This window comes from Apodemus sylvaticus, chromosome 1 (assembly GCF_947179515.1).
Source record: "Apodemus sylvaticus chromosome 1, mApoSyl1.1, whole genome shotgun sequence".
NCBI lineage: Eukaryota > Metazoa > Chordata > Mammalia > Rodentia > Muridae > Apodemus > Apodemus sylvaticus.
Genome location: NC_067472.1, coordinates 106,893,302 through 106,909,036, shown reverse-complemented (window position 1 = coordinate 106,909,036; position 15,735 = coordinate 106,893,302). Strand labels below are relative to the sequence as shown.

At 43.8% G+C, this 15,735-nt stretch overlaps 1 protein-coding gene and 1 pseudogene across 3 annotated transcripts in view; one reads left to right on the top strand and one right to left on the bottom strand.

Moving 5' to 3' along the window:
- The window catches only part of Uvrag (UV radiation resistance associated), a 257,422-nt gene that overhangs the window by 143,851 nt on the left and 97,836 nt on the right, over positions 1-15,735 (bottom strand). The window lies entirely within an intron of this gene.
- Positions 805-12,962, top strand: LOC127684616 (60S ribosomal protein L35a-like; annotated as a pseudogene).

Genomic DNA, 15,735 nt, shown 5'->3' with positions numbered 1-15,735 from the left:
AGTCTAGACTCCAGGTTTTTCCTCTCAAAGGCCAGAAGAAAGTTTAAGGTTCTCATTTAGACTGTGATTACAAAGGCTTTTTGACACAGCCTGGGATTAAATTTTTTTAAAGACAACTGGCAATATCACAAACTACAAACTCACAACTTAAAATGTTAGTGCTGTGGCAGTGGTGGCACATGCAGGAGGCAGAGGCACTCGGATCTCTGAGTCCAGCCTGGTCTACAGAGTGAGTTCCAGGACAGGGCTACACAGAGAAACCCTGTTTCCAAAAACTAAATAGAGATATAGTTAGTTAGATAGATAGATAGATAGATAGATAGATAGATAGATAGATAGATAGATAGATAGATATGTAAGTAATAGGTGATAGATATACAGACAGACAAACAGATGAATAAACGAATGACCAAGCATTAGTGTTGCCTAGTACAGCCAGACCCAGGCCACTTTCTCCCTTTTCTGGTAAGTACAAACCTTCCATGCTCTCCAGGCCTCTACTGGCTATGGTCAGTTCTTTGCTGTCCCTTTCACAACTGTGACATCTCTAACACATTATACATGTACTTCTAGGCATATTAACATTATTCATCAGTTTAAAAAAAAGTTCTTTTCTTGGTAACTAGAAGAGTTCCGGTCTATACATGTTTTATAGTGTGTATTTATATCACACTTCCACAGTGGTCAGGAATCATCATCTACAAAACTGACTGCCACACCACACACTGTCCAGGCCACTCAGCCCTCACTCCCCTCCATAGCCAGTCCACAGCCTCCGCCATCCAAATGAACACTGCTGTCAGAATGCCCAAAACACTCATTTCAACAGTGGCCAGCCGAAATCGCAGCACCAGAATGAGGCTCAAGAGATGTTCAGGCCTTTGTGTGTCCATCATCAGGAGGGAAAACGGTGAGAGCCTCTGTACTCGCACCGGGCGCTCACAGGTTCTAGCAGGTATGATGAGATACTGTTTTTTGATCAAAGGCAGCCTATCCGGCCATTGAAAAGAGGTAAGTGTTGAGCTTGGTGACACATGGTTCTCATTCCAGGGCTTAGGAGGCCAAGGCAGGAGAATCACAAATTTAAGGTCAGTTCTGAGTTATAATTTTAAAAAATGTATCTGGAACATCATATACACTAATTATTTACTTAATAATTATGTTGAACAAATAAACATTCATTTAGATTTGCGGTGCTAGGCAGGCAGTGAACTGACAACATGAAATACATATCTCATTTGTTTCCTTACACTTTCCCCAGATTTGCTCTTTTACACAGTGAAGGAGTCTGGAGGCATAACAAAGTTATAACACAGTTCCCTGTAGATTTTGAGTGAATCAAAAAGAAGGTTATCAAGATACTGCAAACTGAATCTTGCCTGCTCAAATTCATGTGTTAAGGTCTCAACTTCCTAAATAAATACATGGGGCTTTTAGGAGCTAAGTCATGTGGTTGGGATCCTAATACAATAGGATTGGTGGCCCCAGATCCGTGGTTTTCAGCCTGTGGGTCACTATCCCTCAGGGGGAGTTGAACGAGGACCCCTTTACAGGGGTTGCCTAAGACCACTAGAAAACATATTTACATTATAATCCATAACAGTAGTAAAATTAAAGCTTTGAAGTAGCAACAATAATTTTATGGTTAGGGGTCACCACAACATGAGGACTGTATTTAAAGGTCGCATCATTAGGAAGGTTGAGAACCACTGCCCTAGAAGAACTGCCCCTCTCTACTCACACACAGAAAAAGGCTATGGGAGGACACTGTGAGAAGGCAGCCATCTGCAGGCCAGGGAAGACGCCCTCCCCAACATTGAGTATGTGGGCACTCTGATCTCAGACTTCCTGCTCTCAGATCTATGAGAAAACACATTTCTGTTAAAGCCACCCAGTCTCTGGAATCTTGTGGCAGCCCACACTAATACACTCACTAGGTCTGACCTCATCAGGTAAGCTCTTAAAAGTGACTAGCTCTTCCTGAAAGTCGGGGCTTAAAGCATGACAGGACCTGTGGGGTAGGGCGCTGGGCAGGGAGCTAGAGCAGCCTCTCTGGGGTTGACAGTAGGCAGATGACAACCAGCAGGAACTAGGGAGCTGAATCCTATAACCACAAGAGGTCAACTGTGCCAGCAACCACACAAGCCCAAATAAGGACAGTGAGCTCTAAGACGCAACAGAATGCAGGGGACATGGACTGCAGCCACCCCGGATCATGACCCTCATCACACTGTGGTCATTTGTCCCCTGCCTTTGTCTAGCACAGGCCTCCAGACTGCTCAACATGTAACCTCACCCTGTTAGTGCTGGCAGCCTGAGCATATCTGCAGCGTCACTATACACAGACATGTCAGAACACTGCTCCAACAAGTGTTGCCTCCTTCCCTCCCTCTCTCCCTCTCTCTCTCCCTCCCTCCCTCTCTCCCTCTCTCCCTCCCTCCCTCCCTCCCTCCCTTCCTCCCTCCTTCCTTTCCTTCCCTCAGTAGGGGCAGGCCCATCTCACTGTTGAGACCTTCACTGTGGAGTATACAATAAGACAATGTTTTGATTTCTACTGATTCTTTTTTTTCTCAGGTCCTATGAAATATATTGACTGACACATTTAATTATGCTTTCTTACAATGTGCTGAGCATGGAAAAATGCCTGGGAAACTACCTTGAGATCATTTTTAAAAGTTAGCAAGGCAGAAAGGCCCTACCATTTCTCGTTCTGGATACACCACATGTCTGGATGTAACTCAGCTTTTTCTAACTCCTCAGACCTCACTGACTGTCAGCATTGCCTTGATGAGTGACTAAAGCTCTGTGCCTTTTTCATGCAGCTGCTGGGGGTGGAGGAGTGGCTTAGTGACCTCCCCAACTTACTGCTCTTGTAGAGGATTGGGGTTTGACTCCCAGCACTCGTGCTGGGCAGCTCGCAGCACCGACAGCTCAAGGTCTGGGAAATCTGACGCCATCTTCTGGCTTCCATGAGTACTTCACTCACACACACAAATCCACACACAGTTCCACATTTACACATACAATTCAGAATAAAATACACAACGGAGCTGTTATCCACATGGCAAACCTCCCTCTTCCCATACCACTCTCGTCCAATTACATTTCATATTGAAACTTAAGATGCATCGAGTATATCTTCCTGCTCTCCAGCCCGCAGAGATCTCCATGTTATAAACTGATGCTGTGCATACAATTGCCTTGTCTACAAGCTCCCTATCACCACTGCACTGCGTAACAAGCCTTCTTTGTTCACGTGCTTACACTGTAACGCATGTGGACGGAAGAGCTGCATGTCTTGTTCACTGTTATACCCCCCCCCCCCGACCCAACCCTCCCCCGCCCCACGCCCTGCCCCAATGTGAGGTGCTCGGCAAACACTTTGCTGGTGAACAGTGGAAGGAGTAGACATGTTGAACAGCTCTAGATCAAAACCAGAGCCCTGTGGCACGTTATTAAAATTTTCCTTCCAGCCTGATAGTGAGTCATTAAGCAGTTATCAATGTGTCTTCCCTGTCATTTAGCTCATACTTCATCTTGCTGACAAAGCTATAACCGCATCTCTCATCAAGCACATACTAGACTTATGTATCTGTGCAAATCTAATTATCCTTTCAAAGCAAATACATCAGTCTGAGATAACTTGTTCCTGAAAGGGCTTGCCTTAAAGAAGCAACATTCAAGCTGCCATTTGAAAGAAGGGCATGCAGGGCTCAGGACAATTGGAAATCGCCTCTCAAAGTCCTTAAAAGAGTAGAATGCCTTGCATGTTCAGAACAGAAAGGAAGTGATGTGCTAAAAGAGCGGATGGAAGAGCTAAGAACAAAGGGACAGCCGGAGGCAGTCAGAGCTCCACCACTGAGTGTTTGGTGAGCGCTCGGCACGCCCCAGATCATCTGCAGCTCCACAGCACCAACAGCAGTCTCGAACACGTGGAAATCCCTCGAGTACTTGAAGAGTTTATTAAGTATTCTCCCAAACCAGGAATCTACCCTAAAGCCTCCGACATTCCTCTGTCTAGACCACTCACATAGTTGAGAACACACAGTCTCATGGTAATGGCATCAAATAAAACACAATACTTGTGCTACATATAAAATTAATATACTTTCATTGAAAAGTAACTGGTAGCGCCGTGGGTGGGAAAGTTCTACTGAGTAGATGGCAGGGGGTGTGAGAACATGTGCTAATGAGAATGTCAGGTCTAACTAAGATGTCCTCTCAGAACCAGCAGCAAGGATGATGGGGCAATGGTCACAGAACAATAATCAAGTCTTCGCATTTCCAATTTATAACTCAAATAACTCATTTTAGACAACAACCACCACACTTGGCATAAGAACTGGCTAAATCATTCCCAGATTTTCCCCTAATACCATCCATGTGCATTTTAGCAAGTTTAATTTAAAATGTATTCATTGCACAATAAACACACTTGAGGAAGTACACGGAAAAGAACTTTGGAACTAGAGATGAGAAGAGAAACAAACTGCAGATATGGGTGCAATCTTTAAACTGAAAGAACACGGACAACTTGATGCCAGTAAGCTGTTTTAAGTTACAATTCTCTAGCAAAATGTTACCAAATTGTCTCAACAAGGGCTGGAAACCGCAGAGATAACAGTCAGCAAAGACTGACAAAGGACAAGAGGGGGAAGGGACAGAGGCCCGGATGGTTTATGGGTGCTGGAATGTTTGTCCTTTTGAAGCGCCAGATGAAACTGAATTGTGATCGCCTTGGGAGTGGATCCTTAGGCAGAGTTTAGGACTGAAGGGCTCTACCCTTATGACTTCATCCATGATCACAGGAACGGATTCAGCATAAAAGATTGAGTTTGCCCTTCTTTTCCCCCTCTGGCTCTCTCTCTCTACCTTCTCTAAGTGAAACTTTCTCTCTCTCTCTCTCTCTCTCTCTCTCTCTCTCTCTCTCTCTGTGTGTGTGTGTGTGTGTGTGTGTGTGTGTGTGTGTGTGTGTAAGAAGGATATGGGACCTAGAATATGAAATCAGGTTCTCTGGTTGAAAAGAAAACTCTTAACAAAGCCATCTCTTCAGATGCGCCAAAGTGTCTTGATGAGTCAGGAGGCCTACCACACCAGTGCCTTGAAATTCAGTCTTGGAACTGTAGGAAATAAATTTCTATTTGTTACAAATTGTTAAATCTTAGAAATTCTGTTACAGCTGCACAGAAGAAACTAAGGAAACTGGGACCAGGAGTGGGGTGCCGCTATAATAATTGCCTAAAACTGAGAAAGCGGCTTTGGAACAGGATAGTGAGAACAGAACAGAAAGAATTTGTAGGAAAAAGCTAGAAAACTGAGATTGACATGAGAGAGGATTAGGGGTTTTGTGAATGCTCAGAACATGAGGTGTATAGCATCTGGGTCTCCCATGCTCAGAACATGACGTGTACAGCATCTGGGTCTCCCATGCTCAGAACATGAGGTGTACAGCATCTGGGTGTCCCATGCTCAGAACATGAGGTGTACAGCATCTGGGTCTCCCATGCTCAGAACATGAGGTGTACAGCATCTGGGTCTCCCATGCTCAGAACATGAGGTGTACAGCATCTGGGTCTCCCATGCTCAGAACATGAGGTGTACAGCATCTGGGTCTCCCATGCTCAGAACATGAGGTGTACAGCATCTGGGTCTCCCATGCTCAGAACATGAGGTGTACAGCATCTGGGTCTCCCATGCTCAGAACATGAGGTATACAGCATCTGGGTCTCCCATGCTCAGAACATGAGGTGTACAGCATCTGGGTCTCCCATGCTCAGAACATGAGGTGTACAGCATCTGGGTCTCCCATGCTCAGAACATGAGGTGTACAGCATCTGGGTGTCCCATGCTCAGAACATGAAGTGTACCATCAGGAACATCTGGACCTCTCTAGTTAGTGTGTACAAGGGTGGGACCAGAATGCTGGCAGGGCTGATTATGCAACCACTGACAACTCTATGCCAATGAATAGCAGAGACAATTCTGATGAAACCTCAGATGGTAATGAGTGAACAACATCCTTGATATGAAAAGGTAGGACCTAGGTGACTTGTATCCATGTAGTAAGAGGGTACAGATGCGGCATGGGACAGGAGTTAGAGTGATAAGATGCCTGGAGAGCTCTGGCTCTCTGGCTTTCTTGCTCTCACTCTGTTGTCTCCCTCCCATTCCCCCCCATCTCTCTGTGCTCATGCCAGCCTCTGCTCTCTCCTCCCCCCCCCCCCTCAAAAAAAATGTCCAGAAAGACATGTTCGAGAAGCGGAGCATTCCAGCTGCTCTGTGGGTTTTTTTTTTATTTTTGTTTTTGTAAACCGCATTATAAAATATAAAAGGAAATAAATTATTTTAGAACATAAAGATCCAGAAAAACCCTCATCCTGGTCAAACACGTTCAGCAGAGAACACCAAGAATATGGTCAAGTAACTGATGAGGAGATGAGAGTGGACACCAGGCAGCCCAGGCTGAGTCGGTGGAGAGCGCCCTCTACAGGCATTTCTGAGAATGCTTCAGTTGGAGCCAGGCCAGTGGAGCCAGCAGATGAAGACAGGGGATGAAGCCCACTAAGGCAGTGTATTGTAGAATCGTGGGATAGAGCTACCCTCAAGACTCTCTAGAATCGTAACGTTGTCAATGTGAGTCCTCAACTTATGAGACCCATTTTATGAGCTTAGCCAGGCAAAGTCACAGAAACTGGGAGAGGCCAAGTGCTAGCTAGAAGCCATCATGAGAAATAAAAGAGATCATCAACAGCCAAAGGACTTGGCCTGTTCAGTATGTACGGTACTTGCCTGGGCCCTTCTGCCTCTTTTCCCATATCTCTCTTTGGAAGGACATATCTGTCCTATGACTGTTCCCCCACTGCATTTCAGAAACTTGCTTAACTCCTGCTAGGAAATCTGTAACTTCAATTTTTTCAAACCTTATTTTTATGACGGTTCTTAAACACTGTGACCTCCCTTGTAGCCCACCACCCACCAAAGGATACGGGGAAGCGGGCCTGTTTAGAAATGGTTCTTTAGAGCAACTCCCATCTGCACTGTTAGGAAATCAGCAATTCAGTTCACAGGTCAGCAGCGGCAGCTTGATCTGTTCACAAACACTTCACGGATACACCAGCAGTCCAGCTCAGTAGGGTAGGGAGGGCAAGCACGAATCAGCAGCAGTGGTTAATACCTAGCAGAGACAGCCAGGCCTCAGCCTCAGCTCTAATCAGCAGGAGGGACCTGGAGGGATGTCAGGAGTTCTCGCTGTGCTGCTCTGGATGAAGAGAAGATAAGCGAGCCTCGGCCAGCCTCCAACACAGTCCCAGTGTTTATGCTCCCCCCAAACACCACGTGCCTTCCACAGGTCCTCAACACATCTGTGTCTTGCCTCAGCGTGTCAGCGTCTGTGTCAGCTGACATGACTCTCCCAATCAGCCCCAGTCTGCAGCAAGAAGCTGCAGCACACCACCAGAAATTTTTTTGGTGCATGGAGTCCTGACAATGCAGCTCAACTACACAATGTAAGGGGGACCAATACATGTGTGTTGTTAGCGAAGAATCTATCACGTGTCCTTTCACATGCTTGCTTTAGCAGAACATCCTTTCATCTGTGTCTGCTTCAGTGAAATGTTCCTTCATGAGTCTACCTTAACCTTTCACCTGTGTCCATCCAGGAAATCACGCCTCCACGCGCTTGCAAAATACCACCCAACACAACTGACTTTCCAAAGAACCTTAGATTTCCACTTTAGAAATCTGCCTCAGAATGCGTCAGGCCTGGAGCCTACGTGTGTCTAATCAGAGGAAGTTCGGAGTTCTGAGCTGACCTTGAAGGAGCTGAGACTTCTGAGCCTACTGGGATGGGGTGAGGACATTCTGCAGTGAGAAGGATGCGCAGTTTGAAAAGCCAAGGGTAATGGGCTGAATGGCTGCCTCGGGTGTTGTTACAGCAGCACAAAATGACCAAGAGAATCCATCTGGGAGGGCCACCTAAATCTAAATCACATGACCCATCTCGGCTCATGGGAACACGGAGGTGCTGTCTCCACTCATTCACAGCAGCACACTTACCAGTTTTGATTTGCACAGGAATGCACACAAACCATGAAACTATGTGTAAGTCTCACTTAAAAAGAATAGTAAAACACTAAGGAAGATGGCAGCAAATGCAACCTGATGTGTTTTAAAGGGGGGGGGGGCATTTACAAGCAAGTAAAATGTATCCCAAGAATACAAGAATAGTTTAAACTTAATTAAGTTTGTGTAAATGATACTTTAAACTGGCCTGGAAACCCTAAGACTTCTCAGCCTCAGTGTTAAGAAATCTGAGAACATGTGTGAGGGAGCTCCAACTGGCCTGGTGGAAAGGCTGTTTGGAAAGAGAGATGTCCAGCCAGCCCCACTGCTCAAGCAGGTCCACCAGAGGAACCAAAGGCCAAGGAAGATGCATTCAGACACTGAGCGCAGAAGGTGTCACCTGACTCTGGCCGCAGCCCTCACTACTATAGCTATATAGTTAAGCAGGGATAAGAAACTGTTAAGTTGTTATTTTATTTTACTTATTTTTTTTCTTGAAACATTCTTACTAGATGAGCTGTTATTTAATTTTAGTCATATTTTTTCTTGAGACAGTCTCAGTAGACACCCCAGGCTTATCACCAGGCAAAACTTACATTGTGATCCACCTTACAACACCCAAGACTCAATGAAAACCTCTACGCTCAGGCATGGTGTGACATATCTGTGGTCCCAGTGCTTGAACCTAGGAGTTCCAGCCAGGCCTGGCAACACAGCAAGCTGTAGATCCAGTTTCTTTAACAGTAGATAGAAATACCAAAGCCCAACAAAACAGTGGTAACAACAGGAGGGGAGACCACTGCAGGTCCAAAAAGCAACTGTTAGACTAAATGTAGCAAAGTAATTGTAGCAACCAACATGCATCATTTCAAACAGACAATTTTAAGTGTCTCCATTAATCCAGAATCAACAGACTGATCATGTCAGCCGGTGAGGCTATACTGTGAGTGTAGCATAGATTTTAATTTTATTGCTATAATAAAATTTCATATGAACCATTTGAGTCTGTTTTGGCTTGTGGCCATAGGCTGTATCTTGAACCCTGGTTAAATAGCTTACAGATTTGAATGTTTGCTCACAGGAAAGATGGTGCAGTAAGAACGTATCTGAACCAACACATACTGGTTCCAAAGGGCCCACCTCCCCATCTCACTGTGTTCAGGACACACCCACTAGCAGCCTTACACCGCTGTCCTACACAACGCTTCTGCTGCTTTTCACCACCACTGCTTATTTCAAGGCCCCTCCGGTTGTACTAACCTTTATCCTTATTTCATTCTCTTATTCCTGATCTCAAGACTCCTCTCCTAACCCTGTGGCTCTCTGCACCCCTCCCCTAACAGCTTCCCAAGTCACGGCTTCTCTTTGTTCTAATTCTGTCTTAAAGCACACAAAACTACAACTAATGAGTATTTAATATGTGAGCTTTTGCTCTCTCTCTCTCTCTCTCTCTCTCTCTCTCTCTCTCTCTCTCTCTCTCTCTCGATTTTTTGAAACAGAGTTTCTCTGTATAACAGCCTTGGCTGTCCTTGAACTTACAGAGATCGGCCTGCTTCTGCCTCTCAAGTACTGGAACTAAAGGTGTGCACTACTACCCAGTGTGCAGGTTTTACTCAGATAAGCACATGGCCTGCAATGCAGCACTCACTTTTGGCCCCTTGTCATCTGCACCTGTCTTGCACTGCACTGAAAACAGTGGGACACTTAGCAATCCTGGGTGATTATAAAAATCATGTTTAACTTTAAGTAGTATTTCCAATTAACTGGACTTCTTAAGAAGAGCATTTGGAAAGGAACTGATGGAATCTGGCTAAGTCCTAACAGAAAGCAGTAGTGTTGAACTGTGAAGAAAAGACTTGGATCTGTAAACACACAGAGAACTTCTCCAAGCATGAGGTCACTGCTGTGTGGAGCAGGCAGAGGCTCCCCCACCATGGAGAGGACTCTATGCTGGGAATGAGAAGCAAGACAGACAGACTACCACACACATTCAAAGACTACAGTGAGACTGTCTTCAAGGTAAAAAGAATAAAAAGACAACACAGCTCAGAAACTCAGGCTCACTATGCAGAGCTCCAGAAAAGCTATGCTGTGTCTAAAAGACAGAAACTAAAGCAAGAAGATCGGTGGTTAACATTAACCAGGAATGCAAACCGGAAGCTTGCCTGACGATTAGATGTTCTTTTAATGTAGCACTCAAAGCTGACTCATCACTGGTCCTGCAGCTATTTAAAACACCTAGTATTTATGATACATGATAATTTTACAAGTGAAAGGGTTCATCAAGGTGTCTCCAGGCATGAACATCACGTGCTTTGGGACTGACCCCTCTGCCCCTCCCCTCGGCATTCCTAATGTACCATTTTGTTTAACTGCCTCCCCGCCTTTAGATCCCACAGGAGAGAAAACACAGGAGTTGTCATTGTGAAACTCTTCTATTTCATTCAACATGAGAGTCTCCAATTCCACCCATTTTCTTGCAAACAATTTAATTTCATTTTTCTATATAGTTGAATAAAACTCTATTGTATAAAAATGCCACATTTTCTATAACACCAATCTACTGATAAATTCTAGGTTGACTCTATGACTTGGCTATTGGCTTTTGTTTTGTGTTGTTTTGGAGACAGGGTTTCACATAGTCCAGGATGCTCTCAAACGCACCACATTTAGTCAAGAATTACCCTGAATTCCTAACTCTACTTTGTAAACCTTTGTCTTCCTCCAAAGGGCAAGGATTACAGGCATGAGCCATCCCATTCAACACAACTATATCATTAAAGGTTTACTCGAGGGTATATATAATTTTACCACCTCATTTCTATCTGCTAAAATATAGGGAAAGATTCTAGTTATTATTAGTCATGAGTTCTGTACATTTATCCAGCAAGAAAGTCACTGCTCAAAATACTTTAGGGAGCTGCCCACTTAATTTGCAACCTAGCCCCTGAAGGTTCCCAGTAAAGGTGACCTCTATCATGCTGGAGGCTTTGATATTTAAGGATTGTTGAAACTGGTGTGAGCCAAACGTTTGTGTAATCAGCTGAGCAAGCACACAGGAAAATGACCTTTTGGACAGATAGCACAATGGAGTTACATGCTTCCATCTCATGCTGTTAGTTCTAGGAATTAAGGGAGAAACAGGTCTTGTGTCACTTAAGATCATCTTGAAGATAAAAGGATCTACCAAGAGCTACTTTAGACCTCTAATTCCAGCTCTCACCTTAACTATGCAAATAAAACAAGAGCTAGAGTAAGGCCCTTGCCCAGGGTAAGTTTCAAAGCTATTACAGTTAGCGATCTGGGCTGAGGCCCAAATTTAACTTCCAATTAGCTGCTCTGTCCACACACCCATTACCTTTTTGCCCTCTTTGTCCCATCTGCACACTACATTCAGATTTGTGCACATGCTCTTATTACTGGTGTAAGAAAATCTGAAATTTTTTCAAGAAATCCCCTACTGCCAATACATGTGATTACATTTACTCATTTTAGTTTTGGGTGTAGTGTTTCAGAATTGGCTTAACAAATTTCTCCATTTGGCCCACTATCTAAAGAAAATGAGCAAACCCAGGATTCCTTCTATATTGGCAGTTTCACTACAGTTTTCACTGGACGCGGATCAAAATTACTACAGCATTTCCACAGTCGAGTTTCTAGTACGCACAACTCTTGAAGTCTGTTCCAAAATGAAACCACCATACTCTCCTTCCTCTCCGTTCATCCCACTGGCTTAGTTCTTTCCTAGCCTTGCACATTCTCAAGTGCTTCGAAAAGTCTTTTGATCACTGATAAGAAAAATAAAATCTGATGAGGTTAAGACTTCAGACGACGTGTACAGGAAGCTTCCTGAGCGATATGGGTTATGTATCTACACACATAGATATATATGTATGCGTGCGTATACATGCATGTGAATGTGCGCCCTCCTGTGTGTGTGTGTGTGTGTGTGTGTGTGTGTGTGTGTGTTTAGGGAGCTAAGGCTAAAGGGTCTCAGGACCCCTCAGAAGCTCTAGGCTTTGTGCTCTCTGTGGAAAAGAAATACGGCTCTAACACTGTTCCAGCAGCCCTGCTATCCTGAGGGCTTTGGGTAAAGTGGGCCCAAACTTGAACTCAAAGAGACAAAGGCAATCTACAGTATTGGCAAAGTAAGGGTCACACCCTTCACTAAAGAACAGTGTGGAGAAGTCACGCAATGCCCTGAGGGCACAAAGATGCTCTTTAGTTATCAAAATCTTTAGGGCCAGCATAATTCATTCTTCTGACCAGAACAAAGTAACAGGGGCCAAATTTAATTCTCACCTGAAATAACCCTGAAGAGTTTGTTGTTTAATGTTTTTCTGAACTAAGTAAACACAGTAAACAATGGCTCTTTTAAGTGTCATTATAGCAACAGAAAAGAGTAATTCTCACATGAGAGAAGCCCTATTGCCACAGCTTGCTGCCTAGAGGGAGTTTCAGGGCTAAGTACCAAGGAGGACTCTAAGCCATCTTGGCACCTGTGGAGGCCTGCTGGGAACAGGACTTCTAAAAGCAAGTCTGTCTGGAAGGCTGTGGTGCAAGGCCACTTTTGCTGGCTACAAGTGAGGTCTCTGGAACCAAAGAGAGCACACACACAGCTTTTCTTAAAATTGAAGGCATTTATGCCCGAGATGAAACTGAGTTCTACTTAGGCAAGAGATATGCTTATGTGTATAAAGCAAAAAACAATACAGTGACTCCTGGAAGCCAGAGTGATTTGGGAAACAGTAAATCCAGGCCCACGGAAACAGCGGCATGGTTTGTGCCAAATTCCAAAGCAACCTTCCTGTAAAGGCCACTGGACCCAGAATCTGTGTGATGATGTACCCATCCCAGATTTAAAGTAATGGAGAGTAAATAAATAAAAGGGGATTTGTGCTCTTGAAAAAAACAACAAGGGGGGAGTCCATAATCCTGCTCTCCAGAGCTTCTGCTTCAGAAGCAGATACAACTGGCTGGTTAGAGCCCAGCGGCCTGCCTAGGCCCAGCCGGAAGCAAAAGGGCAGCAAACAAGGATGTCTCAGGACAAAGCTCAGAACCACTGATTAGAATCTAAAACACTCAGCAGGAACGCAGGAAGATTTACAATGAATGCCTAAGGTTCAACAGAAAATCATCACATCTATAAAGACACAGAAATATACAATACAAGATAAAGAGCAAAATTATTCCATTCAAAGTGACCCACATCTGATGGCAAGTTTGCTAGACAGGGCCTTAAAACAGTTACCACCACAAAAATGTTTATGTTTGAACACTACGAAACAGACTGAACACATTAAGGAGAAATATAAGAAAAACATGAAAGACCCAAAGTGAACTTTTGCTTCCCTTTTTGGGGGCTGGAAATCGAATTGTTTTGTTTTTTGTTTTCTCACTGTTCTCTTAGTTGTCTGGAACTTACTCTATAGACCAGGCTGCCCTTGAACTGAACTCAGAGATCCTCCTACCTCTCCCTCCTGAGCACTGGAATTGAGATGTAGGCCACCACTGCCTGGTGACAATTGAATTTTTTATGATGTACATGCTGGTTAAGAACTTCACCTCTAACAACTCCTGGCCTCGTTTGTTGGAGGCAGAGTTTAACCATATGGCTTAAGCTAAGAAAAAGCTCACCACAGAGGAAGGATGTATTAAGATGACTGGACAATGAACAAAACATTTAAAGACTTCAATAGCAAAAACTTAGAATTTACCTCCTTACTACTGGGATAACTGGTGCCACCAATTACACCTGGTCCCTAGTTTTGATCTTCTAAGAGATTAAACTACAATGTTTTAAATCAGAGGGAAAGTGCTGTGTGTGTGTGTGTGTGTGTGTGTGTGTGTGTGTGTTGTATATAGTAGATAAACAAATCAGATATTATAGACTTAAAGATTAGTAAGCTTGATGGCAAAAGAAATAGCTACATATATTTAATAGGAATTAAATCCAAATGAAACCCAGAGAGAAATAAGACTTACACAAACCCAAAACAAGCAAGCACCTATGTGTGGTGCATGAGTTCTAGAAACCATCAGGTAACTGAATAGAATCTGAAAAGGCCGAATAGTAGATATAAGAGGAGATAAAAAAAAAACAATGCTTCCAAAAATTATTAGTTAAAATTTTTCCATTGATAACGACTATTATAAGCCCAGAGAGTCAAGAGTCATATTCAATTCCACATATAGAAAGGACAGGACAGGCTGGGGAGACGGCTTGGGCGGACAGGCCCTGCCACACAACCACGAGGACCTGAGAGGACCTGAGGTTAGATCCTGGACACCTATATGAAAGCACCGTGTGGCAGCATCTTCTGTAACCCATGTTAGCAGGAAGAGGCAGGAGGGTCCCTGGGCTCACTGGACACCCAGCATAACCAAGTAAGAAAGAGAGCTACACACAAGCACACAAGCAGAACACCTCATAGGACTTCAACCTGTGGCTCATGTACACATACACAGATGTGTTGTGCACCCACACGTATAAAATAGAATTATAAAGTATTATAAAAATGCCTTTGTAAATGAAAACACTATACCAAAGAACATCATAATTGCTTTCAGTAGTTAAAAAAAAAATTTAAAAAAATAAAAAAAAATAAAAAAACTTTAAAACCAGCCTGAGAAAAAGCTCCCCACAGAGGAAGGATATATTAAGATCACTGGACAATGGAACAAAACCTTTAAAGAATTAAAAAGCAAAAAGCAAAAGCTTAACCTAGATTCCATGTCCAGCAAACATATCTTTCAAAATGAGAAAGATACAAAGATGTTTTCAGACATAATGAAAGTTTTCAATTACCAACTAAAATGTTCCACAAAGAATACAAAAGGAAATATTTCAGACACAGGGAAAATGGTTCCAGATGGAGATATGTCCCTGAACTCAAGAATGAAAAGCATCATCAAGAGTAACTATGTGGACAGACACGACCTTGTCCTTTAGCTGTGGGCCACCAAGCAGTGTGTCCATCATGTTGGCCTGAACATACAATGGTGGCCCCTCAAAACATAATAGAGCTAGAAAATTCTTATAGGGATATCTTACTTCTTCATGTTGTAGCACAATTTATTGTGTGTTCATTGTGATGCTGGCATATAAGCAAACCTAATGCACTGTGTGTGTGGTAAAAGAATAAATGGCACATAGAGTTATGCATGGCCTGAATACCCACCAACAGTAAATGCCCATTGCTGGTGCCTGTGCCCACTTTAGAGTATACGCCTGCTTATGAGAGAGGAGTTTAGGACATAACACTCTGCTGAGAGCTATGCTAAGTAGCAGGCCCACACACCTCCCCATGCATACCTGTGTGTCTGCATGCACACACATGGCCATGGCATCTGCACACAGTACAACTGACATGCTATTTACATTTGTAAGTGCCATCTGCACAATGACAAAATCGCCTGCCATTGTATTCCTCAGCTCTTACATTGCTAAACAATGCTCTTCTGGTGTAGACAACTGTTGACAGCAGAAACAACAGCTGTGCCTAAGTATTCTGAGGTTTGTAATGAAAGGAAAGCACCCCAAAGTAGCACAAACTCACAGGAGTCTTAGCTTTTATCACTGCAAGAAAACACATGAGATGATGGTATAGTTCTTGGGCAGAAAGGTTAGTTTTGGCTCACAGTTTCGGAGTTTCAGTGCAGTCACCTGGCCAG